Source organism: Lemur catta, chromosome 25 (assembly GCF_020740605.2).
Source record: "Lemur catta isolate mLemCat1 chromosome 25, mLemCat1.pri, whole genome shotgun sequence".
NCBI lineage: Eukaryota > Metazoa > Chordata > Mammalia > Primates > Lemuridae > Lemur > Lemur catta.
The window spans coordinates 10,911,237-10,938,948 of NC_059152.1; positions in this window are offsets into that span (position 1 = coordinate 10,911,237).

A 27,712-nucleotide genomic window follows, 5' to 3' on the forward strand; every position below is an offset into this window, starting at 1 on the left:
GAATTGAGCAAATATTATATGCCAATCAGTCTTCTAGCAGTCTCCTAGGTGGTGTGATAGAGTAGTAAACCCAGCAGAACAAATCCCCGCTCTCCCAGAGCTTGTGTTTTAGCAAGAAGAGAGAGGAAACGGGGAGATATGATGTGTAAGGTGGGCACACTGTGCCCAAGACAGCCTTAAGGTTGTCCTCAGCTGGATTTGACTTTACACAGACTTCTTCCTAACTCTAGGCCCCGACCTTTCTTTTCTTAGAGGATTGGCTTTTGAAAACTTATTTAATCTTTAAATTCTTTCTCTGCCTCTTTGAGATAGAAATCTTTGTAAGTGTCTCTTGCCAGGTTTGACTGTCTCACTCTAGGTCCTGGGAGCCATCTCTTCAAAATGCCGTCATGGCGGAAGAGAGCTTCCTTCTCTGCCAGTCTCTGGGAGAAGGCAGGACTCTAACCCTGCTGGAGGAGTCTTGCTGCAAGTTGTAAAGCTACTTTCTGCCAGAAGGGTGTGCCAGAGTTTACTTTTCCTTTGGGTGAAGCCAATTGTCATAGTAAGCACAGGTGGCCTAAGATCCCCCTTCCCAGCTCTTAGCAATTCTCCCACCCTTTGTTTCAGTGGAGCTGAGTATCCAGACCTGGCCTGTGGCCTCTCCCTAGAGCTGGCAATAATGCTGGGATAAGACAAGCCTGTGTTGGCTCATCGTGTTGGGTGTGATTCCTCTTTAACAAATGGAAGGGAAGGAGGAAGACAGTTCGGTAGATCAGGGGTGTGTGTTGTTTTATAGAATGTGGTCAGAATAAAAATCTGTGACTTGTATCATATTTGAGCGGAGAATTCAATGACGTGAGGAGTGAGCTTGTAGGTCTGCAGCGGACGAGCATCTCACGTAGAGGGAAGAGCTGTACGGGCTGAGGCAGGAGGGCCAATGGGATGGTGATGAAGCCACATGGGAGGACAGAGGGCAGTGGTTGAGAGATGGTGAGAAGCCAGGTCCTCTAATGCCTTGTAAGCCATCAAGGAGACTTTGGCTTCTACCCTGGATGGGATGGGAAGCTCTCAGAGGAGGGTTTGGGGTAGAAGAGTTGACTGACTTAACTTAGGCTCAAAGATAGCCGCCATTTTGAGGGGAAAAATTTAGGGAAACCAAGGTAGGTCCAGGGAGACCAGTTTGCAGCTGTTACAATAATGTGGGCAGAGGGATGATGTGACCTTAGACTAGGGTGGTAGCTATGGTGGGGATGGTGAGAAGCAGTCGTGTTTGGCCATATTTTGAAAGTTAAGACAACAGGATTTGCCGTAGAATTGGATGTGCAGTATGGGAGAAGGAGAGGGCTGAGGGATGACTCTGAGCTCTTTGTCCCACACAAGTGAATCAGTGGCATAGTCAAGATGGGCCACCGCAGGAAGAGCTGGTCCGGGGTTAGGTCTTTCCGTATATAGTCCCTTCATTGGTCCTTATGATGGTCCTGTGCATGCACTGTTATTATCACGTTGAAATGAGGAAATTGGATTCAAGAGAATGTGAATAATTTTCTCAGCATGACACAGCTAGTAAATGGTTGTTTGAGATTGGGTTCCCCCTGAACACAGAGTCTGGAACAAGAGCTTGTGTGCAGGTGGTTTTTCTAGGAAATAAGCCCCAGGAGGAGGAATGAGGAACAGGGGAGAGCCAGGGAAGGAGAGAGGAAAAACCAATGCCAGGCTGTTACTGAGTCTGTAGCAGTGAAAGCTTGATTCTACCAGTACTCCCTGAGGCCTGCAGGTCCCTTCCAGAAGTGTCTGCCAGAGGCTGGGACGGGGAGCACTCGTCCTGCTGGGCTCCCATTTCCCAGAAATGGAGGGTTGCCCCTCGGAGGGACTACACCCCTCTCTTCTGAGCTCCACATCCATGTAGTTCTGGAGCTTCTTGTTGAGTCTGTGGTATCCAGAGAATCCCAGGGCAGAAAATGACGATGCTCAGTACCATGCGAGGCCGAATACATATCTACACATATATTTGTATATATGTATACACACACACACACGTATATACATGCAAATGTCTGTACATATACATATATATGTATACATATGTACCCACACATATGTCTATGCATATATATATATATGTATATATATATATATGTGTGTGCATTTGAGCCCATATTGGGACCCCCAAGTCCCTGGTCTGAGGCCCCATATCTTCCATAAACCTTTTCCTGGGCTCACTTTCACCCTCAGTCCCACGCTCCAAGCCTCTCTTCAGTCCCCTCTTGCTCTCAATTGGGTCCGAATGATGGGTCACAGTGAGCAAGTCTGGATCATGGCTTTACCTCACCTCCAGGTGAGTTGCACTGGCATGTTTAGCACTGGCCAACCTGAATGCTGGGACCTGGGGAAGGGCACTGCAAACCCGGGGATGGAAACAGTGACATGGAGGAGTGGCATGTTAGAAAGAACCCACACAAGGGATTGGACAGTTCCACTGTCCTGATTCTTGCTCACTGTGACCTAGTTAGCTCACTCCTCACCTCTGGGCCTCAATTTTCTCACCAGTAAATGAGGGATTTGGGGCTGACCTGCATAACCTTCCCATTCTAATGTTCGGTAGTTCTATGGGACACACGATGGGTGTATATAACTAAAAATGCCTCTTTGTAGTAACAAAAGGAAATCTCCCAAGGTTTCAACCCAAATGGCATTTTTCTGAGTACCCTCTCTTCTGTGGGGTGCCATGTTCCTGGGGAAATCCGTGCACAGTCTACAGATTATGTCCTATTGTTCCCGCAAGTTCACCTTGTTGAAACCCGAGTCTGTAATAGCTTCAGCTGCCTGTTTGTGAAAGTAACAAAAGCGATCGGGATGATGCTGGAATTTTAAAATGCTGATGACAATTAGTATTTGGCCACATACTTGCTTTAGTTGGAGCCAACATTTTGGCTTAGGAAAAAGACTCAAACCCTCAGCCAGAAAACAAAAGTGTAGAAAGAAAGGTTTCCTCCTTCCTTCTCCCATCTTACTCAGCTCTTTTATCTCTGCAATTATTTCTGTGATTCTGAATGTTCTTCTGTTTTTTCAGGGACTAGAGGTCAGGATGGCAAAGAGGGTACCATTTTCATAAAGACGACCATGCAATTTTCTCATTATATCCTAGGGAAAGCTGAAGCAGGTTTACACAATGTGGCTTGTAGGGTATTGGCATGATAATGATTAGAACGCATTATTTCTAGTGAGCGTCGCAGGCTGAGACATTGTCATCACCCAAGCAGGCTGAACCTGCAGGCTGTTGAGGGTGAAATGCATTACAGGAAAAGCTTTGAGGAATATTAATTTCTTCGGGGTTTAATTTCTGAAAGACAGCTCGGACATTTACTTGACAGGAGAGATCGCCAAATTCAGTCAACCCAGAAACAATCATGTGTGTTTTAAAATGCAGAGGAAAGACGGATCAATTATCCCTTTGTTATTCCTCATGGTTTTGCACTGACAGTCACTTAGGATTCAGGCGTTAATTCCCACCACATGAAGAGGGCATCATCTGTCCTTGTAATTGGTGCCTTTGCTCTATCTCTTTCCTCGTCAAGACGTCCTGTGGAAACCCGCTCAGCAGTGCAGCTGTCGGAGCCAACATAAAACTATAATGAACTGTCATGTATTGGAGGAAACCTGAGGGAGTGAGGATGCATGTACCCCTTAAAGTATTTGGAGCTTTTAAAAAAGTAGGCAGTATGCTTTCCAACATAAAGATGGGGCAGGTCTCATCAGCACGGTTTTTTTCTCTCTGGTCACTAAGGGTCACTTTGAGCAAGAGTGAGAGGGCCTTGTTCCTCAAAGCCCCACTCCGGAGCTGCTCTTTTGCTAACATTTCGCTTTATCTCCAGACAGATTAGGGCATTTCAGAATGGCAATTCTTAGGGTCTTTGATATTTTGAATCAACGAACGATTTAATTGGAACAGATTGGCAAATAGGTAAAACAAAACAAAACAAAACAAAATGAAAATGAAAGAACAACGGTTAATTACGGTGCATGGGTCACCATGATGTCTCAAAGTGCCAGCCCGTTACACAACTCTCTTCTTGTAAAAGAAGATGCAGGAGGATTTTTTTTCCCCTCAAAATTTTCTATGCTTTGTGACCTATATAAGCTGGATACCTTGGCCACTATTCTTTGGACTGGGGACCTCAGTCTGTCCCGGTGTAAGGATACTCAAACGAAACAGGAGGATGTTTGGTGTGAGAAATATGCTAGCAGAATGCTCTATGTTGGATAGTGACTGGTGAGCTAAATCAGGTCTCCTTTCTGTGGATTTTGCAATGTGAGTCCTGAAAAAGTGTAGTTCGGAACAGCAAAGCTGGCCCAGTGCCAGCTGCAGGAAGAAGGAGGAGCCCGTGCCTAGGAGCCAGTGGGTCACTGGGGTGGTGGAACTGGTTCCGTAGGGAACAGGGTTTGCAGGCTCCTGGCCCCTGCTCTATCCTCATGGTTTTCCTGTCGCCCAACTTCTGAGAAGGTTTCTTGTTTCCTTGCTTCCCTGAGGATTCATACATTAAGTCTCCATTACTTGATGGTGTCTTGAACACATCTATTTCTTAGAATCTGAAAAAGGTTAGCTTACAAAACAAACCAGTTAGTTTATAACCAACCATTTTCTAGCCTAATTATAGGGGGAGATAAAAGGTAAAGTAAAATAAGTGAAATCTCTTATCTTCAATGCAAATTAATAATAAATAGAAAATATGTATGTAGCATTTACCCTCTACCAGGCACTAATCTGCAGACAGGCATTTATTTAATCCTGTTAACACAACCCCATGAGGAAGGTACAATTATAATCCTGATTTCGTAGATGAGGACACTGAAGCACAGAGTGGTTAAGTAACTTGCACAAGGTCACACAGCTGGTAAATGGTAGAGTTGAGTTGTGAGCCCAGGCAGCCTGGCTCCAGGGTACTTGCCCTTAACTACCACACTATATTGCTTTTATACATTTCTGTAGCTCTTTGACTTTATTTAAAAAAAAACTTAATAATCTGAATATATTACCAACTATATATTTTCCACCTTGGGTAAATTACTTAATCAGCCTATATTTGTTGCATTTAGCAGAACTGTAAAATAGACTAAAAGGTATTTAATTTTCTTGTCACCTTAACATGGCTTTTGTGTGAGTAGAGCGTGATCATCGATGTTGAGACCAATCAAAGCACTAAATAAACATAAGGCATTGTTGTAGCTGCGCTTGTAAAAGCCATCCTACAAGCCTAAGCCTGTTTGCAAGACATGAATCAGAGCCTGGTGACACACTGCAACAGGATACATTTCAAGTAAACTTTTTCTTAAGTAATATAACCCATCTGAGAAAAACTGTTCAGCTGAAGAAAAAATATATTAATAATTTGTTCTAAATTTCTAAAATGTTCATGCATTGTGTGTGGGGGTGTGAGACCATAGATTCAGATATTTGTAGATGAACAGAAAACTGGAGATTAATATAAAAGAAAAATGAATAGTCATTATGATCCTCTCTGACCTCCTAAAGATGGATCATGTCCTCTTCCGTCTTCTGACTTAGCATTTTATGATCGCCCTGATCAAAGTACTCAGCATGTTTTATTGTAAGTACTCACGTGCTTGTGTGTCTCCTTTTTGGATTTTCGAGGCTCACTGGAGGAAAAGCGAGTACATGTATCGAGTGCAGTTTGGGCTGTGGAGGTGAGAAGCCTACCTGGTCATGGCATTCTAATATTTCTTCTGCTTCACTTTAATGGGCTGGTAGAAGTCCGGGTCTTGCCAGCTTCTTGGGAAAAATACCCCGTGCTCTTTGCCCTGTGAACTCTGAGACTAACTGGAGTTCTGTCTTGATTCCTGTTCTAAGGAATGGGCACAACCCAGGAAGAAATTGTTACCTACCCCACATTCCATTCTCCCTTCCTCCTTTGTAACAGAAGACTGATTTATTGGGGAGAACAATGTAGCCAACTAAAACAGTATGTTTCTTAGCTCCCCCACCCCACACCTGGTAGCTAGGGGTAGCCAGTAAGATGTAAATAGAAGTCCTTAGGTGGGGCTTGGGGAGAAGTATATAAAGGCAATTGCCTTACCTGGGAGGTTTTCTCTTTTTGCTGCTTGCTTTTCCTCTTCTTAGTTGGAATGCAAAGTTGAAGGCTGGCATGCCAGCAGCCGTCCTGTGACTATAAGGCAAACTTGAGGGTAGAAGACAAGGACTAAGCATGGTGGAACAGAAAGTTGGAAGAACCTTTGGTCCAAGATAGCACAGCAGACCTGTCCTAAAAACACTTTACTGCCTACCACTCTTCCTTTTATACATGAATGAGTTAGGTCCTGTTTGAGTCACTTAATCCTGGTCTCCTTTCCTTGCAGGCAAACAGAGGTCCTTTCCTTTATTCCACATCAGTCCCAGGCCAAGATAGACTAAATGGAATTTAGGAATAGCATTAGAGGATCAGTTACATAATTAGTGAGAGGATTTCTCTGTTGGGCATCAGATATTCCTAAAGTCCAACGGCCGCGCTTTTTATTCCCTCTCTCGCCAAGTTGCAGAAATCTGTTAAGACTCAGAGAGGCCCCTCTCTTTCCTTTCTTCACTTCCTTCTCTGTCCGGTCCTCGTAAATGGAAATGGACTGAAAAATACCTTAACATACCAATACATTTTCCACAGAAACCCATTCAAGCCCTTAATGGGTCATTTATATAATTCGACATCATTAATCACAATAGTTCTCTTCAAGTTGGAATGTTTGCATTTGGATGCATTCACAAGTGCTTGGGAGTCCCCCACGGACAGTGATTAGACACTTGACTTACTTCTCAATGACCTGAATGGCTCTGCCAAGGGACCCTTCTCAGAACAGAGAGTGTCTATATCCAATCCTGGAAAATCCAATTTTCACCTTTATACTCCTGGAAGCAAATGTTGGCAATTTAAAAATAACTCATTTCCTTCTAGCTGGCCAGGCTTCAGAAATAATGAAGTATAGTCTCAGAGCACCTCTCCGTATGAATCTTTCTGGTGGCAAAGAGATCCTAAGATTTTGTATTAAGAAAACAATGTGGGGCCGGGCGCGGTGGCTCACGCCTGTAATCCTAGCACTCTGGGAGGCCGAGGCGGGCGGATCACTTGAGGTTAGGAGTTCAAGACCAGCCTGATCAAGAGCAAGACCCTGTCTCTACTAAAAATAGAAAGAAATAATCTGGACAGCTAAAAATATATAGAAAAAATTAGCCGGGCATGGTGGCACATGCCTGTAGTCCCAGCTACTTGGGAGGCTGAGGCAGGAGGATCACTTGAGCCCAGGAGTCTGAGGTTGCTGTGAGCTAGGCTGACGCCACAGCACTCTAGCCCAGGCAAGACAGTGAGACTCTGCTGTCTAAAAAAAAAAAAGAAAACAATGTGCTTTGATCAAATAATACTGATTTAAAATGATTGAACATCACAAAGTTTTTTGTGACAAATAGTTTTATCCCATTAAATGAGAGAGAAAAAAATGCTTTAATATGTGTAGGTGTGGGTATATACCCCTGACTATGAATGACTTTCCTGTAGCACAAAAACTCTCAACCAGAAATTCCTCTCTCATAGATTTTTTTTTTTATTTAAAGAACTCTTTTTAATATCTTTCCCCCATAAAGTGTAATCTCTTCATAAAAAAAGGAATATTTTCACACTGACTCCAGCCAAGGTCTATACAAGTCAACGATGAGAATTAATTTCAACTTTAACAATACAAAGGGGGCATATTGTTTTATACACTAGGAAAGTGAAAAACAATCCTCACAGAACTTAGTGACAACAGACATCTGCATCACATTAGAACAATAAACATAAGATCTCTCAGTGATAAACAGGAGGTAAGAAGAAACTAAACTGTAAGCTTTTCTTTCCCATTTGCATCCAATACAGAAGAGCAGGGTGACAAGAAAAGATAACAGTGACAAAAATAACCTATTAGCCAACTTTCCTGGTTTTCAATTTTCAAACCCAAGGTGCTTGTCAAAATTTAGTTTAAAAATAATTATAACTATTAAATGTCTCTAAAACAAGAAACTTAACTAAAAGGTCGTTTCCAATACTTTAATTTACAAATATTTCTTCAATGAGTGATTTTCTGCATATGCATTTTGCATTGTTGAAAGTATATTTTCAGTGCAAATTCTTAGATGAGGAACCAGGCCTCCTTGGGGAAATGTCTGACTGTGGGGCTGGAATAGGGAAGATACAAGGTAATCTGAATGTCTTGTGACAGAAAGCAAGAAAGTGCTCTAAAAGTGAAAGAAGCATGACAAGAAACACAGAAGAAAGCTTGAATGAGTTCCCACTGGCCAAATCTGGAATAATTTGAGCATCAAAAAATAACTAAGGGCCTAAGGGTAAGTGTGAAGGTATTTTTGTTTAGGTATTGACCGGTTCCCTTCCATGGGGATAGCTTTGTTCTGTAGTTCCATTCAGCAACCCATGGGAATGCCTAGTTTCTCCACCTTTTGACAATAGAGGCTATTGTCAAGATTTTCAGTTTTTTCCAAGCTCATGGTGAAGAATGGTATCTATTTTAATTTGTATTTCTCTTACTATGAAAAAATTAAAACACTTTTTCATGTGTCTGAGGACCATTATTACATAGTTTTACTAATTATTCTAGTCCATTTCCCATTTTTTTCTTGAATGTGTGATCTTTATTCTCTTAATTTTAAATGTCCTTTTTTATAGGTTAGGAATATTAGGCATTTGACTGTCATATATGTTGCAAACACATGCTTCCAATTTGTCATTTGTCTTTTAATCTTGCTTATGTTTTTGTTTTTTTGGTTTGTTTTGTGCCAAACAAAAGTATTTAAAAATTTCTATGTAGTCAATTTATCAACCTTTTCTTTTTTATTTGGATTTTCTGTTATAATTAGAAAGCCCTACACTACCTTCAGATTATATATAAAAAATTTATCCATGTTTTCTGCTAGAGCTTATCTAGTTGCATTTATTACATTTAGCTATTTGGTGGTTAAAATGGAATTTCTTTTTCTCTATTGCATTTCATTGATTTGGCTTCTATTCCTTTTTCATTTTTCTTTCTAACATTCTACATTCTTGGTGGCATCCTGCATTTTCCTTTTATCTTAGCATGTTTTTAGTTTACTTTTTGTGCTGAGATTGGAGCATAGTTTATACACAGAGCTTGAAGTCTTTACTTTTGCCATTTTTCTGGTATTAATAGGATCTAGAACAGTGCAGTTAGTACTATTCAACAGAACTATGATGTGAGTCATATATATATATTTTTTTTTTCTAGTAGGTGCATTGAAAAAAGCTAAACTAAATAGGTTAAATAAATCTTAATAATGTATTTTATTTAACTCAGTATATCCAAAAGATTAACATTTCAACATGCAATTAATATAAAACATTTTATAAAATTTTTACATTCTTTTTCCGTAATCTTTAAAATCTAGTATGTATTTTACACTCATAGCACACCTCAGTTTAAACTGGCCACATCCAAGCGCCCAGTAGCCACATGGAGCCGGTGGCTACCATGTTGGATGGTACAGAACTGCTTATCCTCAGGCAGGACACTTATGAATCAGAGTGATATATCTAGCATCAAGAACCTGATCCAGGGCTGGGCGCGGTGGCTCACGCCTGTAATCCTAGCACTCTGGGAGGCCGAGGCGGGTGGATCACTCGAGGTCAGGAGTTCGGGACCAGCCTGAGCAAGAGCAAGACCCCGTCTCTACTAAAAAAAAAAAAAATAGAAAAAAATTATCTGGCCAACTAAAAATATATATAGAAAAAATTAGCCGGGCATGGTGGTGCATGCCTGTAGTCCCAGCTACTCGGGAGGCTGAGGCAGAAGGATTGCTTAAGCCCAGGAGATTGAGGTTGCTGTGAGCTAGGCTGACGCCACGGCACTCACTGTAGCTGGGCAACAGAGCGAGACTGTGTCTCAAAAAAAAAAAAAAAAAAAAAAACCTGATCCAGAAGGAGAATTTTAAATGATGGTTGATCAGTTCTGTGAATTTTTAGAAATTCCAGGATGAGACTCCTGAGGGCACAATTCTGCAAATGTGGGGCAAAGATCGTACGTGTAGGTTGCCTTCTCTGTCTCTCTTATAAATATTCTTAGAAGTCTTACCATCCCGTGAGCAATATACACAACTGGAAGATATTGTGACCGTTGTTTACAGGAAGAACAGAATCTTTATCGCATCCATGGTGATGGAAAGCTTACTATTTTCAGCTTGGAGTGCTGGCAACATCATTGGTAAAATAACAACATTGCACAAACCTTACTGGGTTTCGTTACCCTGATAACTTAGGAAGGTCATGGCTGCCAGAGTGAAATCCTAATATTGGGAAAAGGTAGAGTCATGGTTTGAGTAATCCCTAAGTTTTCAGAGAGATGACTGAAAACCATTTTGGTGTGGGTGAATTTTAGAGCATCTACTTCTTCAGAAATGGTGACCAGTCATTTTTAAATGAAGTAAAAATACTCTAGAATGAAGATCATTGGCTGGCATTGAGCAGTGTTTGTTCCATGACCACTCTGTTGTCCAGGACAAACGTGGAAAATGGACCATAGGTCATAAAACTGTTGCAGTATAGGATATTGCAAATCAGAGGGCAGAAGAAACATTATGAAGATTTGCTAATTAAAAAAAAAAAAAAAAAAACTCTAAAGGATGTTCTAAGGGTCACAGAGTGTCCAAAACCTTTTAAACCTTGACAAAAGCTAAGCACTTTGAAAAAGCTGCACATAAGCACATGTACACAATATTTGTTAGCAGTTTCCAGGTTGACCGAAGCCACATGTTCATAACCTCTAGGTTGGCAGCAGGGGAAGGAGCCTTGAAATATTGTGTCTTACTTAGAGCAAAATGTAGTTATTTAATAGCCTGTTGGGCTAAGAATTAAAGGCAGACACAGCAAATGTCTGTGGTCAGAAAGAGACAGCTGTCTTTATTTGTGTCATTTAAGGAAGTAAAGATTAGAATCTTCAAGCTGAGTCATATTTACTTATTAGGACCCCCTAATGCCCAACACTCTGAGGAGAAGGCTGTAAAAGAAAAGTAATAAATACTTATCCTCAAGGAAGAAAACAGAGAAAATGATAACACAGTCTATAATCAAATGTGAACTGGTATAATGTAAGTTTACAAAAACAGAACACATTGCAACATCATCTTCAAATACCAAGAAAATGTATTACATGGGATGTATCGATGGAGTTTATAACGTTCTTATTTCTGAGTTTTCATTGATAAATTCATAATCAGTGATTATAAATTCACTATGACATTTTGCTGAAGGAGCCATGGTTTAAGCTTACTGGCCTTAGTTCCTTCCTGCTTTTGCAGAAAAGTTGTTTTATATAGTCAGGAAGGAGCAGCTGCTGGCAAGCAGTCGAGTTTCTGAGGCTCTGTCTCAAAAAGGATGCTATGTCTTGGGCTAAGATATTCTAGGAATAAAAGCCTATTGACTTTGGCTGAACTTGTGAAACAATATCACTGCTGACTGTAGCATCTCCTGCACAGATCATCTTAAAGGAAGAGCTTGCGCTGCAAAGAAAGGCATTTGGTTTCACTTTTTGACAGCTATGGATCCTAGAGAGTTGGTCTCCCTGGGCCACTCATGCTGAGTAATAGAGTGAAAGCATTTTGTATTTCCTTCTGGAACTTTAAATAAAAACAGTGTTTGGGGACCCTGACACAGAGTTCCCAGATAACCCAAACTCTAGCTCAACTAAACTGGCTTTGTGTTTTCAAACAATGGCCGTGTCCCATTTGGGACATGGAGCACACACACCTTTTGTCAGACCACGGATTCTAAGAAAACTGTTTGTGTAGAGAAGATGTTGTTTGGTAACATGAGGAACCAATCAGCCAGAAGAAACAGAACCAGGCAATATAGTTCAGTCCAGACTCTCCCACCAACGAGCTATCAGACCTTGAGCCTGTCTTTAAATCTTTAATGTACAGATTTACAGTGAAAGTGAATGAGTTACTAGAGGTGTTTGGAGCAATGAGTAACACAAAGTAAATATTAGCTCAATGAGAATATTTCTGGTAATGTCTTTTTTTTTCCATTGTAATAAACCTTTAGAACAGAAAAGCCTCAATATGGAAGTTCAATAAGACAATAAAATAGGACCGTAGTTGTTTAGAGCTGCCTGGGAATGATCGGATGGAAATGATCCAGTGAGGGTTTTTGCAGACAGTTTGTTTCCCAGCCTTGTGCTTTTTCTCCCTCCCGGTGGGACAGCGTTTGCCAGGGTAGCTGCAACCATCATCAGCAGGAGAAATCAGAGCCCATGACACTTGGGGTTAGAAGTGTTAGCAGAGCTATACCATGGGGCTGCCTTGAGTGCCAGACTAGGAGAGAGAGTAAGGCAACGGGCCTGGGCTTGTGCAGGAACAAAGACACAGTAAGAAGAGTGAAATGGGACAAAAGCTGAAGCCCAGGAGCCTACTCTCTGAGCTCCTACCTCTAATGGACAACTTATCTGAGATCTAAGCGGCTGGGGGGTGGGAGGGTAGGTGTGATTCTCCTGAAATGACATCAACAATTTTGCAAGTTCGGAGTGACATTTATGATTATTTTTAATGAATGTGCACATGTTTGCTTCTGCAGGATGCTGTGGAGGGAGACAGATGTTATTGAAGAGCCTCACTGTTGCTTTCTGCACTGTATTACTGTGCCATAGAACTGCGTCACTCTCGGTAGACATTGATTGCTCTCCTGCCGGGGCTTGGGTGCTTCTGCAGGGAGGTCTGGGTTAGAGGATGTCACTGTTGTTGACATGAACAGATACTGTCCTGTTAATTGCAGCATTATTTCCTCTTCTGGTTTATTCCTCCTCTCCCTTTCTTTTGCTGAGATAACATTTATATTGTTAGATACACTATCGCCAGCCAGAGAAATAACCCTGCAAATCACCTCCTCAACCAGGAATTCCAAACATTTTTGTATTGTGTTAACAGTTTTTCATGACAACTTACTATATATGTATGGTATGTGAGCTAAAATAAAATCTCAAGTACCCCCCACTGACTGAATGGACACTCCCCTCTTGGGCAAGAGAACCCCAGAAAAACCTTAAAGCTGAGTTGCCAGCCATGAGGAGAAGGGAGGTCAGACACGCCTAGTTATGCCCCCTCCCTTTTGGGGTTTTCTTTGTAACAATAAGATACTAAATCATCAACACGTGTAAGGCCATGCAAGAAAAAGCTTAAACCATGCCTGCTGGCCATCAATTTATTTAACAGATCACTTGAGTCTAGGTATGTGTCTGGTGGCTTGTCTCTGATTAAAAGACTTCCTTATCTTAACTTAAAACATTCCAGTTCTTTAGACAAGGCCTTGTCTTCAACCAAGTGCAAATCAAAGAATCTTTAAACCCACCCATAACCTGTAAGCTTCCATTTCGAGATGCCCCACCTTTCTGGGCCAAACTAATGTACACCTTCCATGTATTGATTTGTGGTTTTAGGCATAATTCCTGTCTCCCTAAAGCATATAAAACTAAACAGTAACCCAACCACTGAGAGACCACTTGCTCAAGACTTCTTAGGCATGGCTCTCAGGCCATGTTCACACCCATTCGGCTCAGAATAAACCTCTTTAAATTATTTTCCTGAGTTTGGGTTTTTTTCAACTGACAGGTACTACATGAAGTGGATTATTTACATACAGTCCTATTATCATATGCTATTATTCTGGTAATTTCTATAGCGAAGGAAATGGAGAATTCAATGTGTTCCATCCAAAGCAGAGTTGGGATTTGAAACTCTGGCTGGCTCTACGGCTGGCTCTTGTTGCTCACAACCACTCTAACTGGCTTTGTCTTCCAGTCAACTACTTTCCGTGGTCCCCCACAGTAGTAAGCCAATGGCCTGGAGCAAAGCCATGCTCAAGCTAATTAGCTCAAGCCCTGCCTAGCACCAGGCAGCAGATTTTAGTGACTGCCTTATGTCTTCATCACTTTTAACCTTACCCCATGAAGGCATCATACAACCTTGCCTCTCACCTGTTCTCTGTTCCATCTTATGCACCTTCAGGGTACAAAGTCCTGGCCCTGCCTTCTTCTTGCACACTTTTGGACTTCCTCTTTGGCCGTATTTTTACAGGACTCAACCCCTTCAGGCCTCTAGTCCATTCTCTCAACTGGGTGTTGGATTGACCCTTTATAGGTATTATTCTGTTTGATCTTTGTGAGTTGTTAAAATCTAATTCACAGTCATTTTGCTCCCAGAACTTCATCTGCTTTCTTGAAGCATGCTGCAGACCCTTCAACTTATCCTTAGAAATGAACCTTTTATGTATTTCCCTTTTCTGATAATGATGACGTCTTTTTTTTTTAAGATAAGCTAATGTATCTTATGCAACCAGTGATATTTTCATAGTTAAGAGGTTTGGGGTGGTCCACTGATTAGAAGGTGTAGAGCCCTCAAACGTAGCGTGCCCTTGAGGCATGGCTACCATACATGACATGGGTTGTAATAAACCAACCTGGGATTGAGTCCACCTTTACCACTTATGAGCATTGCAACCCTGAGCAGATAACTACCCCAAACCTCATTTCTTCAACTGTAAAACAGTGTGTGTATATCTGGCATTTTTACTTTTTAGAGGCATTCATGGTGAATTCCTTATTCTACCACTTAATATCTTGTAGGATCCTGGGCAAGTAGCTTACCCTCACTAAGCCTGTTTGCCTGATATAAAGCGACAGAAAAAAAAAAAAATCCTGCCACACAGAAAAATAAATAAAATAATGTATATAAAATAAAATAATATATTTTATATAAATAAATTTATAAAATAATGTATATAAAATACTAGCATAGAGTGAAAATAAAATAATGTATACAAAATAAATAATGTGAAAATAAAATAATGTATATAAAATACTAGCATAGAGTGAAAATAAAATAATGTATACAAAATAAATAATGTGAAAATAAAATAATGTATATAAAATACTAGCATAGTGTCTCACACATTATAAGTCACCAAAAACCAATAACTTCTGTCATCATTAATATTATATTATAGAATTCTAGCTTTATCTCTTTCTTATAATCAACAGCTTCTCAGTCTCAACCTCAACCTATTACAAATGCATAACGAAGACAGAACCGACATATGAACCTTGATTGGGACACAGTCAATTATTAAGCAGAATTTCAACTTTCAGCATGAACCATGATGTGTATACAAATCATCTGAATTCTGACACGGAGGAAGGTAAAAAAAGATATTTATCTATTTAAGCTTTCCACCTTATGTCAGAATCTTTCCATATAAGTAATAAAATTTCACTTTCCTCTATTTCATGGGTTTGTATGAGTGGGAGATGAATGTTTTCAAAATTCCATCATCTTAATTGGCTTATGAAGTGTATTTTCCAAAAAAAAAAAAAACTTCAAAGATTCTAAAGTAGCATATAGCTCAAGTTAAAAATTTAAGAAAATGGAAGGAGAGATACTGAAAATGGACCATGGTGATTGAAAGTCAAATTTGTTCTGGTCTATGAAGTTTTTGAGCAAAGGTTACTTTTAGATAAAAGAAATAACGCTAAGGACAGAAGAGATGATTCTTCAAGATAGATACCTTATCAATGACTATAGATAGATAGATAGATAAAGAGATATAGATAAATGGATATATGTAAATATGTAGAAATAGATACCTTGTAAGACAGAATCCTATAGTAACATCTTGAATGTATCAGATGCTATTCCATTTGATGTACTAGAGTTATATTTAACTCTGTAATGTTTATTTCATCTTTTTCCTGACTAGAAGAGTCTAATTCTGCTCTATCCTATGGACTGCAGGGAATGTGCAGGGTAATGAAAATGAAAGAGGCTAAAATACTGTTTTTAATGTTAGCACAACCTTAATTTGATGCATACCCTTGTATGTGTTATTTCAACTCTCAGCGTATTTTTTGAATGGAAATATGAATACCTACAGAGCTCTACTTTACAGAGTTAGCAAGTAGCTGATTATTTATGACCACTCTCTTTAAACAAACTAATCACTTTGACAAATATATATCTTACCTTTTCAAAAACAGTGTTCCCTCCCCTTTCTCTCCTTACTGTCCCAGGTACTTCCTCCTGCACCCATGGCCTCAGTCGTGCATTTACCTTTTTGTGGAATGCCTTTCAATCTCCTGTCCATTTATCCAAATTTCTTCCTTCTTTCAAGACTCAGTTCAAACCCCGGCTCTTCAATAATGTCGTCATCTCTCCAGAACTCCTATAGCATTTAACATCGGAACCATACAATCCAGTTGAATTTTTTGAAGAACCCATGCTGATCAGTTGCTCTAAGAGTCTTGCTTGACTAACCTCATATTAGACTGATCATACATGATGCATTCCATTCGTGATTATACGGTGAACTTGCAATGTTTTGCTTCCCAGGTACAAATACAGTGTTTAATCTGTCCAACTCGATTATCATCTACTCAAGAGTAGAGACTATGTCTTACATCCTCATAGCACTGCATGCTCTGGCTTTTTAGGTTTATATTTGTTTGCCAGGCTGGCAGATGTCAAGACTTTGGGTGGCTTATTTTGTCCCACGCTAATGAAGTATGGCAGTGGTTCGGTGACTTTTTGTTTGTTGAGTTACTTTTTGTTATTTATGGCCTAATTTTCTTTGTTGACAGTCTAGTCTCTCAGAAACACTGTTGGGATCTCTACCGTGCCCTTGAGGCATGGCTACCATACATGACATGGGTTGTAATAAACCAACCTGGGATTGAGTCCACCTTTACCACTTATGAGCATTGCAACCCTGAGCAGATAACTACCCCAAACCTCATTTCTTCAACTGTAAAATGGGAATGTTAATTGTATCAACCTCAGAGGGTTGGTAGTGAGCCTTAAATGAAGGTTGGCCTGGGGAATAGATGAGGCAGTGCATGAAACTCTGAGTGCATGTTGTAGCTATATTAGCTCACGAAAGAGGTTTACAGAGAATACTATAATGGGGGTTAATATAAATGGAGTCATACAGCTAGTAAGTAGCAGAGCTGGGACTCAAATCTCGACATGTGACTGTAGAATCTGGGCTTTTAACCACTATGCACTTAATATGAGTATGATCCATACCTGGAGAGCCTTAGAAATGTTATGTTCTACTCCTAGTGGCAGAAAATATAAATCTTTCCCCAAACAAAACAAAACCTTACTATTTAATCACCTTCCGGATCTCTTCAAAAGATAATGAGGATAGAGGATCTTTCTGTGCTCATTTTAGATAAGAGGAAAGATACAAAACCCCATAACTGGGAAGGCTGTGAGTGCACAGTGGGGGAATCTGCCTCACTCCTGGCTGGCAGTGACTTGGGCCCAGTTTGGCTGGAAGTGGTTCTGTTTACCCTATAAGCAATGAAAACTTGCCAAGGCATGCTTTACTGTTTGCCACAAAGGTGAACTTAGCTCTGGTGTGCTTTGAGCAAGGCAGATGTTGAAGTGTTAATTCCAATTCTGTCAGAAAGGGCCCTGTTCTCTATCGCTTCTCAGCCTCTTGGCTAAGATCAAGTGTAGAAATGGCCCCTATTCTCACCGCTTTAAAAGTGAGATCTCCCCAGGGCTTGCTCAGGAAGGTTCACTGCTTCATGCGAGATCCCGAGTCAAGTCTAGAAACAAGACAATGTTCTCACTTGGTGTGTAGCAGCTGTGCTTGCAGAGACACTCTTGCTGCTTGGGAGCTGGCGGACTTACAGACTTCTAACCATGGCCTTTAACTCACCAAGTGAGTTTCACTTTTGTAAATTCCTTAACAATTTTAATGGGGAAAAAAAAGCTCGGAAATTAAAAAATATATATGTTGTTGACAAATAAAAAATATTGCACCCGATCAACTTGAGAGACACATATGCATTGCTTAGTCCATGCCAAATGCCTACCTGGTGCTTGGAAGAAGCCAGTGGAGGGCTGTTGGCTGCCTCAGGCTCCTGAGTAGCTGGGACTACAGGCACGTGCCACCACACCTGGATAATTTTTCTGTTTTTAGTAGAGATGCGGTCTCACTCTCGCTCAGGCTGGTCTTGAAGTCCTGAGCTCAAGCGATCCTCCCGCCTCAGCCTCCCAGAGTGCTAGGATTACAGGTGTGAGCCACCATGCCCGGCCTCCCTGCTCTTATTAATTACTGCAAGTAATTAAAAGTCCTGCTGATTAAGACCCAGGTTCTGGTTTCTCGTGGAGAGTTGTTTGTTACTCTCCAGGCGGCAAACGAATCCCAATCTTTCGGGTGACAAGATGAAGTCTCTGCTATAAGGAGTTTCCCTTTTAGTGTGGGATTCAGATGATCAGCACATACACAAAACAATCTTAGGGACAAAATGTGAAGAAAATCCAGCAGATGAAGGAGAGAGAGTCACCGTAGGGTGGGGACGAGAGTCACTTTAGATAAGATGGCCAGAGAGGAGTGAGGTACATGAAGCTCTGAGGATTAGCAGGAAGATTAGCAAATGTGGAGCAGCTCTGGGCAGGGAGGGAGTGGAGTGCGTTGAAGGATTCCCAAGGTCAGTGTGGCTGGAGTACAAAGACACAAGTAGAGTCAGCAACAAATGACGTCAGAGAAGGAGGCCAGATAATGAACGGTCTCCTAGGCTTGGGTAAGAGGGAATACAGTGGAGGACTTTAAGTAGGAGAGAATAAATGACTTGACTTCCGTCATAGAAAGATCACTTTGGCTGCTTTGGTGTGGAGCAGACTGCAGAGAGATCAGAGTGGGGGCAGAGAGACCATTTAGGAGACAATTACAGAGGTGAGCATGGTTTGGGCTGGGTGCTGGAAGATGTAACATTCGGCATTTATTTTGAAATGGGAGCTGACAGAACTAGTCGGCGGACTGGACATTGGGGGGTGGGGGTGGGCAACAAAAATGAGGAGGCTGAGCAAAAGCAAGGTTGGCTCTTAGATTTTGGACCCAAGCAGCTGAATGAATGGCAGTGCCATTCATTGAGTCAAGGAGGAAGTTTTTGGGGAGGAAACCAAGAATTCTCTTTTCCCTATTTCAGACATCCAAGCAACAGGCAGTTGGATACCCTAGTTGGTGCTTATGGAAGAGGTGCTGGCTGGGGAAATACATGTGCAAGTCATGGGAATATAGTGGGAAGTTGAAGTTGAGGAGGTGGAAAAGTCCTGAGTTTAGATACAGATTCAACTGGAACAGGGACTAGGTTTATCCCTGGATCACTCCAGCATTCCAATAGAAGTCAGGAAGCAGGAGGGGAGAGTCTGCAGGAAAAAGAGAGGGAAGCAGCCAGAGAGGCAGTTTCTGCGAGCTGAATAGGAAGAAATTAGGAAATACAGTGCCAAAGAGAATAATGGTTTGATCTCAGGCTAGGTTTAAAGAATTCCATGATGACAAGCAAATAGCGTGATAACTGTAGCATGATCTTGCAGTTATCAAAGCATAACATTACTCAGAGTTTCCAGTGCCTGTTGTCTCACAGCACATGTTTTGGCAGCTGTCAGATCACACCCGAAAGGCAATGGCCTCCCCACTTTTACAGCGCTTGTCCCATTTCATATACAGACTGCAGCTTCCTGCAGTGGGCAACTCCTGGAACCTACTAGAAGTCTGGCTCTCTATTACCTTGTATGGGATTCTTCAGCAAGGAGGGGAGGGAGAAAAGGAGAAAGGGGGGAAGAGTGTCTATTGAATGCAGACCAGGTGCCAGGCATTGTGCTATGTGCTTTATGCATTTTAGTTCATTTTTACTCTTTGTAACAATCCCACAAGGGAGATATTGCTTATAGACATTTATAGATTACGGACTCTATGCTCAGAGAGGGTAAGCAAACTCTCCCAGGTCAAAAACTTATTAGTGGCAGAGCTGGCGTTAATACCCAGTGCTCTGATTCCTGGCCCAGTTTTATTTCCACCATGTCATGTTACTTCTTTTATTTTTTTATTTTTATTTTTTTTTTTTGAGACAGAGTCTCACTTTGTTGCCCAGGCTAGACTGAGTTCCGTGGCATCAGCCTCGCTCACAGCAACCTCAAACTCCTGGGCTCAAGCCATCCTTCTGCCTCAGCCTCCCAAGTAGCTGGGACTACAGGCATGTGCCACCATGCCCGGCTAATTTTTTCTATATATATTTTTAGTTGTCCAGATAATTTTTATTTCTATTTTTAGTAGAGACAGGGTCTCGCTCAGGCTGGTCTCAAACTCCTGACCTCGAGTGATCCACCCGCCTAGGCCTCCCAGAGGGCTAGGATTACAGGTGTGAGCCACCGCGCCCGGCCTCATGTTACTTCTTTAATGCACTTAAATCATAAGACCCATTCATTTTCTAATATTTTTGCCTTGATGTAAGAGACAGAGAAATAAAATCTTTCATTTATTAGCAGTGCAGTATGAAGTTTTGTTTTCTTCCCTGAAATAGGGCCTTTGGGACTGGGATAATTTAGTGAGTGAGTTATATAAAAATATGCCTAGATTAGAGTAGGCTTGAGTCTCAATTTAATTATTGCAGCTAAAACATTGAAGAACTGCGGAGCTGTCACTATAAAATGCACTCTTTCCCACTTCATTGCTATTCCTCGCCTCTCACCAGAGCATTTTTGACAGGAGTAGGTCTATTTTAAAGTAAGCAACCTAAAATTTTAACAAAGCCACAGTGTTCTACGGGAAATTGTTAATTTGAAAACCGAAGTTCATCTTGAAAAACTCTGAAAGATACTTCATAATAATTTCTCCTGGAACAAAAATTGGAAGCTTCTTAAGAGAACCGTGAAATGGGATCTCCTTCTGCAACCAAGTGAGTGCCAAATGGTATCAAAGATGATGTTACCTTGCACTCCTGATGCTAGAGAAATAATATCATCTCTGGTCCTAATAAAAACGTGAGGACTCATGAGTGTGTTCATTAAATTTATTTATATAATTCCTTGAAATTCAGAAAGACTAGAATGGAGCCAGGAAATCATCTAAGAAAGTTGGTCCAAGTTAGAAATCATCTTAGAAAGCACAAGGATGATTGTTTCAGCAATGCCTGGGTTGTGGGACTCTTAGAGGGAAGAAATGTAGGGAGGGAGATGAATGGGAAAAGAGCTTTGATTAAGTGTACATCTGGCTCCAAGATGGCAGGACCATGTCTGACTTTTTCACTGCCTTATGTCCTTGGCGTACAGTAGGAATTCAAGAAATACTTGTTGAATGAATGAGGGAGGAACAAAATTCTTTTTAAAAAGTACATTAATATGTCTGAAAATAAATGCACATCAAATACAGAAACGTGGTCTTTTCAACCTAATAGACATAAATGGTGAGACTGGAGTTCCGCGTCCTTCAGCAAGTAGCTCCACTGTTGGGGTACCTCAGGCGAATGGGGGCTTCAAACTGTTTATAGAGTTCATTCTCCTGCTTAGGGACACATCTCTGGTCATTGTGAGGATAAGGAAGGAAGGATTAGAAAAAGAACACAGAGACAGAGAAGAATTTCCAAGTTCTGAATGCAAATGGGGCAAAAGATGTAAAGGCAACAAAGATCACGTGACCCCACCTTTTACTCTATAAACAGAATGTATGGTCATGCATTGCTTAATGACAGGGACACATTCTGAGAAATGCATCATTAGGCAGTTTTGTCCTTGTGTGAACATTACAGTGCTCATGCAAACCTAGGTGGTCCAGGTTGTAGGTGTAGACTATTGCTCCCAGCCTACAAATCTGTACAGCAGGTTACTGTACCAAATACTGCAGGCAATTATAACACCATGGTATTTGTGTATCTAGACATAGAAAAGGTACAGTAAAAAATCCAGTAATGGGACCACCATTGTACATGCTGTCTTTGACCAAAATGTCATTATGTGGCGTGTGACTGAACTTCACCAGAGATATTAATTTACTAAGATTGTACCTAGAATTGCTACCAAATAAAGTTAAAATGTATCAAATGTTAAAGACTTTAAGTAATACTTTTTAACATTTAAAAATCAAGTTATTTCCAGCTCAATTAAATATCCCTTCTTAAGATTTTAAAAAATCATTTACCAAAATTAAATGGGAATAATTCTAAATTCATACTTAACCACTTCTTCTCTATTAGCCCATTCTGCCAAGATCCACGTATGCATAATGGGCTAAATGGGAAATAATAGAAACGATACTATTGAGCACTTCAGAATAATTCTTTACAACACGATCATTTTATTTAATTTCACACTTTTTCCAAAGATGAGGTATTATCAGTTGCCATCTCATTATTTTAATGTCACTAATTTCAGTTTTCATCTCTGGCTGAAAAATAGTGGGAGATAATATTAAAATATTGATGACTCTTTGCCTACTCTCTGTAGTGTTGAGAATCATGCCCTACATGTCACTGCTGAGTCACCATTCCAGATGACGTAGGCAGATAAAGGTTGAAGTCTGCTTTTGCACAACTCTGAAAGAAGTTGTTTTGATGCTGTCAGAACTTCTCTGTTAGTCCTTCATTTCTCGTTTGGACAATCTTTGGGGCTGGCCTGAATTTTCAAGATCTGTTTTTCCTGGATTCCATTTCTATGCATCTTATTCATTCTCTCTTAGTTAAACAACAATCCTAGAGGAGTTATTAAAGTTGTTAAGTAGAATTAGAAGAAATGGTTTGTCTTTCTGAGAAAATTGCATTTTTAGCACGGTTCTCTCAAAACCAAGGCAAAATAATTGAATGGTATGATTTCAATGACTGCATAAGCTTCTTTCTTCTCTGTAATTCTTCAAAGTTCTGTCGCAGTATGAACAAAGCCCATATTCTCTGGGGCTCCCTTTAGCAACAAAAAAGATGGGCCAGCCTTTTTTTAAAAAAAAAAAAAATAAAGAAGCTTTTTGATAGACAGGCATAGAATTGGGTAGATATTTTTGAGCAGAAAGGCTTACCCAGAACTTCTCAGGCAGCTTTTTTGGGGAAAAAAAAATCCATAAAGATAAATGTGAATAAGAATCAGTAAATCTATACTCTCATTTTAAAGTTCACTTCACACGCTGGTGACAAAAGAGGACAGATTGGGGTCCTGCGAGAAAATTCATCAACAGTATCAATTTGCTCTCATTTAACCAACATGCCACCCTGAAGGTTTGCTCTTAGAAGGGAAACTACTGAGGTTGATGATGATTTGAAGCCAAACATTTTCAGGGAATGTGTTTCAGGAATATCAATACCAATTTCTGGCCAAGGTTTGACTTTTCAATAATGCAGTGAGGAGTCAGGACCTTCATTTCCTTCATTTCTTTTCATTTTTAGTTCGTCAGGACCCCCTGAAACATTACAGCCTATTATTTTCCATGATTCCCCCAAATATCACTGGGGAGGAAGTGTTTTACACCTCCACATGTGAACTCTGGATGCACTCAACATTGACCGATATTTCAAGACCTGCTCTTCTATTTCTCTTTCAAAGTCTATTCCACATAGCTGAACCTCAACACACGTGCCACCAGTAACTCTGAGAGCCAGCTAGTTTTCCTGGATTTAATATAACCGGTAAAGTGTTCCTAAAAGATTCTATTTTCTATTTCAATTTCTCTATCATATGCTATATTTCACAAACTCTATTGCAGATATTTAAAAAAAAAATTGTATCCTCTCTGAAATCGGGGCATGTTTTACAAACAATTGTAGCTGAGATTGCATGGAAAAAGACATCTCATTTGATAAGTGCTCCTTATGCTTTATTTATTTCAAGTGTTACAATACAGATCTTAATCTCTAAACTTTATTTTTTTTCAAATTTAGAATGTTCTTAGTTGTTTCCATTGCTGAAACTGACTGTATATTTATTGCCACCTATTAATAAATGTGAAAATTTCATTTTTTTGGAAAACAAATCTGCTGGAAAATAACCTTAATGTTATTGGCCTGTGTGTTTTTCACACTGATGGAAGAAGTGATTTGGACATCGTGGGGTCCTAGTCGTGTTCCTCTTGTTTCAATTCCAAAACGTAGAAATTCCTCTATCAGACATCCACTGGTGGTTAGAGGTAGACCTGAACAAAACTTTAGGGATTTGGTATCACCAAGATATGTATAATGCAGCTTATATGCACCAAAGTAGGATAATTCTGTGTATACGTGCGCTGCACCATGAATGAATGTGAGTATTTATAAGACTCTCTCATGACAAAAACTTCAATTAGGGTCCTGTGAACCCTTCAGTTGATGAGGCCTCAACCTTGGCTGGGACTGCAAACTCTCAGCACAAATGATTTTGTATACTGCCCCCCACCCCCAGCCACACAGAAAGAGACTTTAATAAACATTAGCATAATTTCTAACCGTTCAAGGCAGAGTCCCTGGGCTAACCTAGACACATCCTTCGCTCCCCTTCAAGCTTCTGCCTGAGAAACTTAAGGCTGCAGAAAGAATTTACTGCTTGTTCCTGCCAAAACCTAACTACAGGTCCCTGACCTCCCTATCTTAGAACATTTACTTTAGAAAACGTGCAATTGTAAACACTTTCTCTGTCTCTTTGAGATATAAATCTTCTACAACCCAGAAACTTTTTCTGAAAGGCCTGGGAGGCATCCCTTTGAAATGTAGTTGCCAAGACATGTAGAGCCCGTTTCCCAGTCTCTGTGGCAGGGTAGGAGCCTAATTGTGATCAGCACTAGTCAGCAAACACTGATGGCCTAACCACATTGGCCACCTCCCCGACAATACTCTTCAGTAAGTAATTTTCTGACAGCACATCCGGAGTTTAAAAACCACCCTGCCTTTTGTTTTGGTGGAATGGAACTCGGTTTATACTGAAGTATCTCTCCCCTACCGCAGCAGTCAGAATTAAATCTATCCTGTAATTTTTAACAGCATACAGCAAATAATTTCTTCTGGACAATATATACATCTAGGATCTCCTGATTAAGAGGTACATTTCTATGCAATCTGTTTGGCAAAATAATTTACATTCTAAATGGGGTCATTCTTAAAGCACTGAAAAACCTTCACTGAGAGTTTCATTTTTTAACATTTTCTAACTTTTCTTCCAGCTTTATTGAGGTATGATTGACACATAAAAACTGTATATATTCAAGGTGTACAATGTGATGTTTTGATATGCATATACAATGTGAAATCATGACTGCAATCAAGCTAATTAACATATCGATCACTTCACATAGTTACTTTTTTTTTTTTTGTGGAAAGAGTGTGCCCAATGCTTTTCAAAGGGCTTTCACACTCATGAGCTCATTTTGCCCTCACCCATTAGGTTGAGAGACATATCAGTATGTCCCACTCCTATATGAGCAAATTGCCACGTGGGAGATGCTAAGTGCTTTGCCTGAGTTTATTGGCCAGTCAGAGTGAAGCCCTTGACCTTTTGTTATGACTCCATGAGTGACACTGCTCAGATGCCCCAGAGATTGCTTGGTTCACACAAGGCTCATGGAATTCACAAAATGTGGCCAAAGAGGGCATCAGCCTATATAGGCAAAGACATTTTTCTTTAAAAATCTTAGGCCGGGCACAGTGGCTCACGCCTGTAATCCTAGCACTCTGGGAGGCCGAGGTGGGTGGATGGTTTGAGCTCAGGAGTTCAAGACCAGCCTGAGCAAGAGCGAGACCCCGTCTCTACTAAAAATAGAAAGAAATTATATGGACAGCTAAAATATATATATAGAAAAATTAGCCGGGCATGGTGGCACATGCCTGTAGTCCCAGCTACTTGGGAGGCTGAGACAGGAGGATCGCTTGAGTCCAGGAGTTTGAGGTTGCTGTGAGCTAGGCTGACACCACGGCACTCTAGCTCAGGCAACAGAGTGAGACTCTGTCTCAAAAAAAAAAAAAGAAAAAAATCTATCCACATTACTTTAATTAGTTAGTACCCTAAACGTCATTAGATGGTACTTTACTATTTCACACCCCCAGGAAGTAATGTGCCAATCTTTGCCCTTTATAATCAAATCAAGTTGTGAATGGATATCTAAGGATGCAGTTTGAGTCTTTATCTAAACTTAATATATATGTGAAAATATAATATTAAATATATAATAGATTTAAAAAGGTATAATATGTAAAAATAAAATAGGATTTAAAAAGATATTAAAAATCAAACAGTTCAGATTTGCTAACATGAGTTTGATTGCAGAGCTATTGAATTATACTTACAAGATTATATGCTAACATATCAACTTAAAATGCTAAACTGTACATTCATGAAGATAGAATAATTATCTTCGCTGAATCACCTCTAAAGCACCATTCCCAAAATATCACAGCAGTCAATATCTTGAAAATATATTGTTATAGTGTAATGATTATAAAGTGGAAACGGAATGAGGCCAGGTGCAAGGTATAAATTTAAATATGAAATCAATCTCAATTGCTTATGTTAATATGAAGCATCTGGAAAATGTATTTGTCTTTGGAAAAATAACTTATGTAGATCTCTATGTTGAAGAATTCTAACTTTTTCAAATATGCCTGAGTTTGAACTATTCTTTGAAAATCTGAAGTTTTCTTGTATAAATTATTGATGGTAACATTAATAATTTATTATGTCTATAAATATTGCTCATTATACATGAAGAAAGATTTTATTCTAAAAGAATGTTGCTTACACTCGAAGAGTTGAAAGATAGCAGTTAACCAGTGGTACGCTATGTTAGAATGTCTGCATGAAAATTTAGTTTTGCAATTATTTTGTCTACATGGCAAAAGCAAACAACAAAATATTAAGAAAACATCAGGTTTTTAAGTTTTTATCTTAGTGTTATTTATCTTTAAATAGACATACTTTTATTTTTAAATCTTCATAATATTCATTATATATGTGTATCATTTTAGTCAACAGACCTGGTCTTTAATATGTGTTTATTCTAATGTCCTCATTCTGTAGGAATAATCAGATATTTCCCATGGGAATAAAGTTCTTTTTTTCTTTTCACTTATCTGCGAAAAATTTCTTGAAATGGAACTTTAAGAACATTTTTTCTTGATTGTTTAAAAATATACACTTGTTTACTTATTTAAAAATAAATAGTTTCATTCTTACGTATGGGCCTATGATCCATTTTAAGTTAATTTTTTTAAAAATATATTATTTATTAACTTTTAAGCAGGCAAATAAAAATTATATATATTTATAATGTACAACATGATGTTTTGATATATGTTTACATTGTGGAACGGTTAAGTCAAGCTAATTAACAAATCTATTATCTTATATGGTAGCTTCATCCAGGAACAGTTTAGCCCCAACTGTGACCAAAACCTTAGGATAGTAGAGTCAATGGTCCTTTATGTTTATCCACTGTCAAAATCATTGGTTTCACTTACATGAATACTATGCATGGGTACTTTCTGCTACTCTGAATTGAATAGGTCCTTTCTGACCACTGTCAGCAAAGCTGCTGGTCCTCATGACATGCCCTAATCTGGCAGAACATTCAGGCTGACTGAGCTGGGGGCGATGAATAGGAAGAACTCCATGCAAGAATGACACAGATGCCCACTGTTCTCACCTGGAGTTCAGCAATTCAATCAAGCATAACCTCTTTTCAGATTCCATGTGTCTCTGGTCAATTTCCATAGCATTGAAATGATGTTTTTTGTAAATTTTTTCTCAGCATGATAGGGTTTTTTTTTTGGGGGGGGGATGGGAGGAAGATTTGTGACCTGTTTACTCATCCATAGCCAGAAGTCAGAATAGCAACCTTAAATTTGGAAGATAAAGCATGGATAAGAAGAGAGAAGAATGTTCTTCTTCTTTAACATC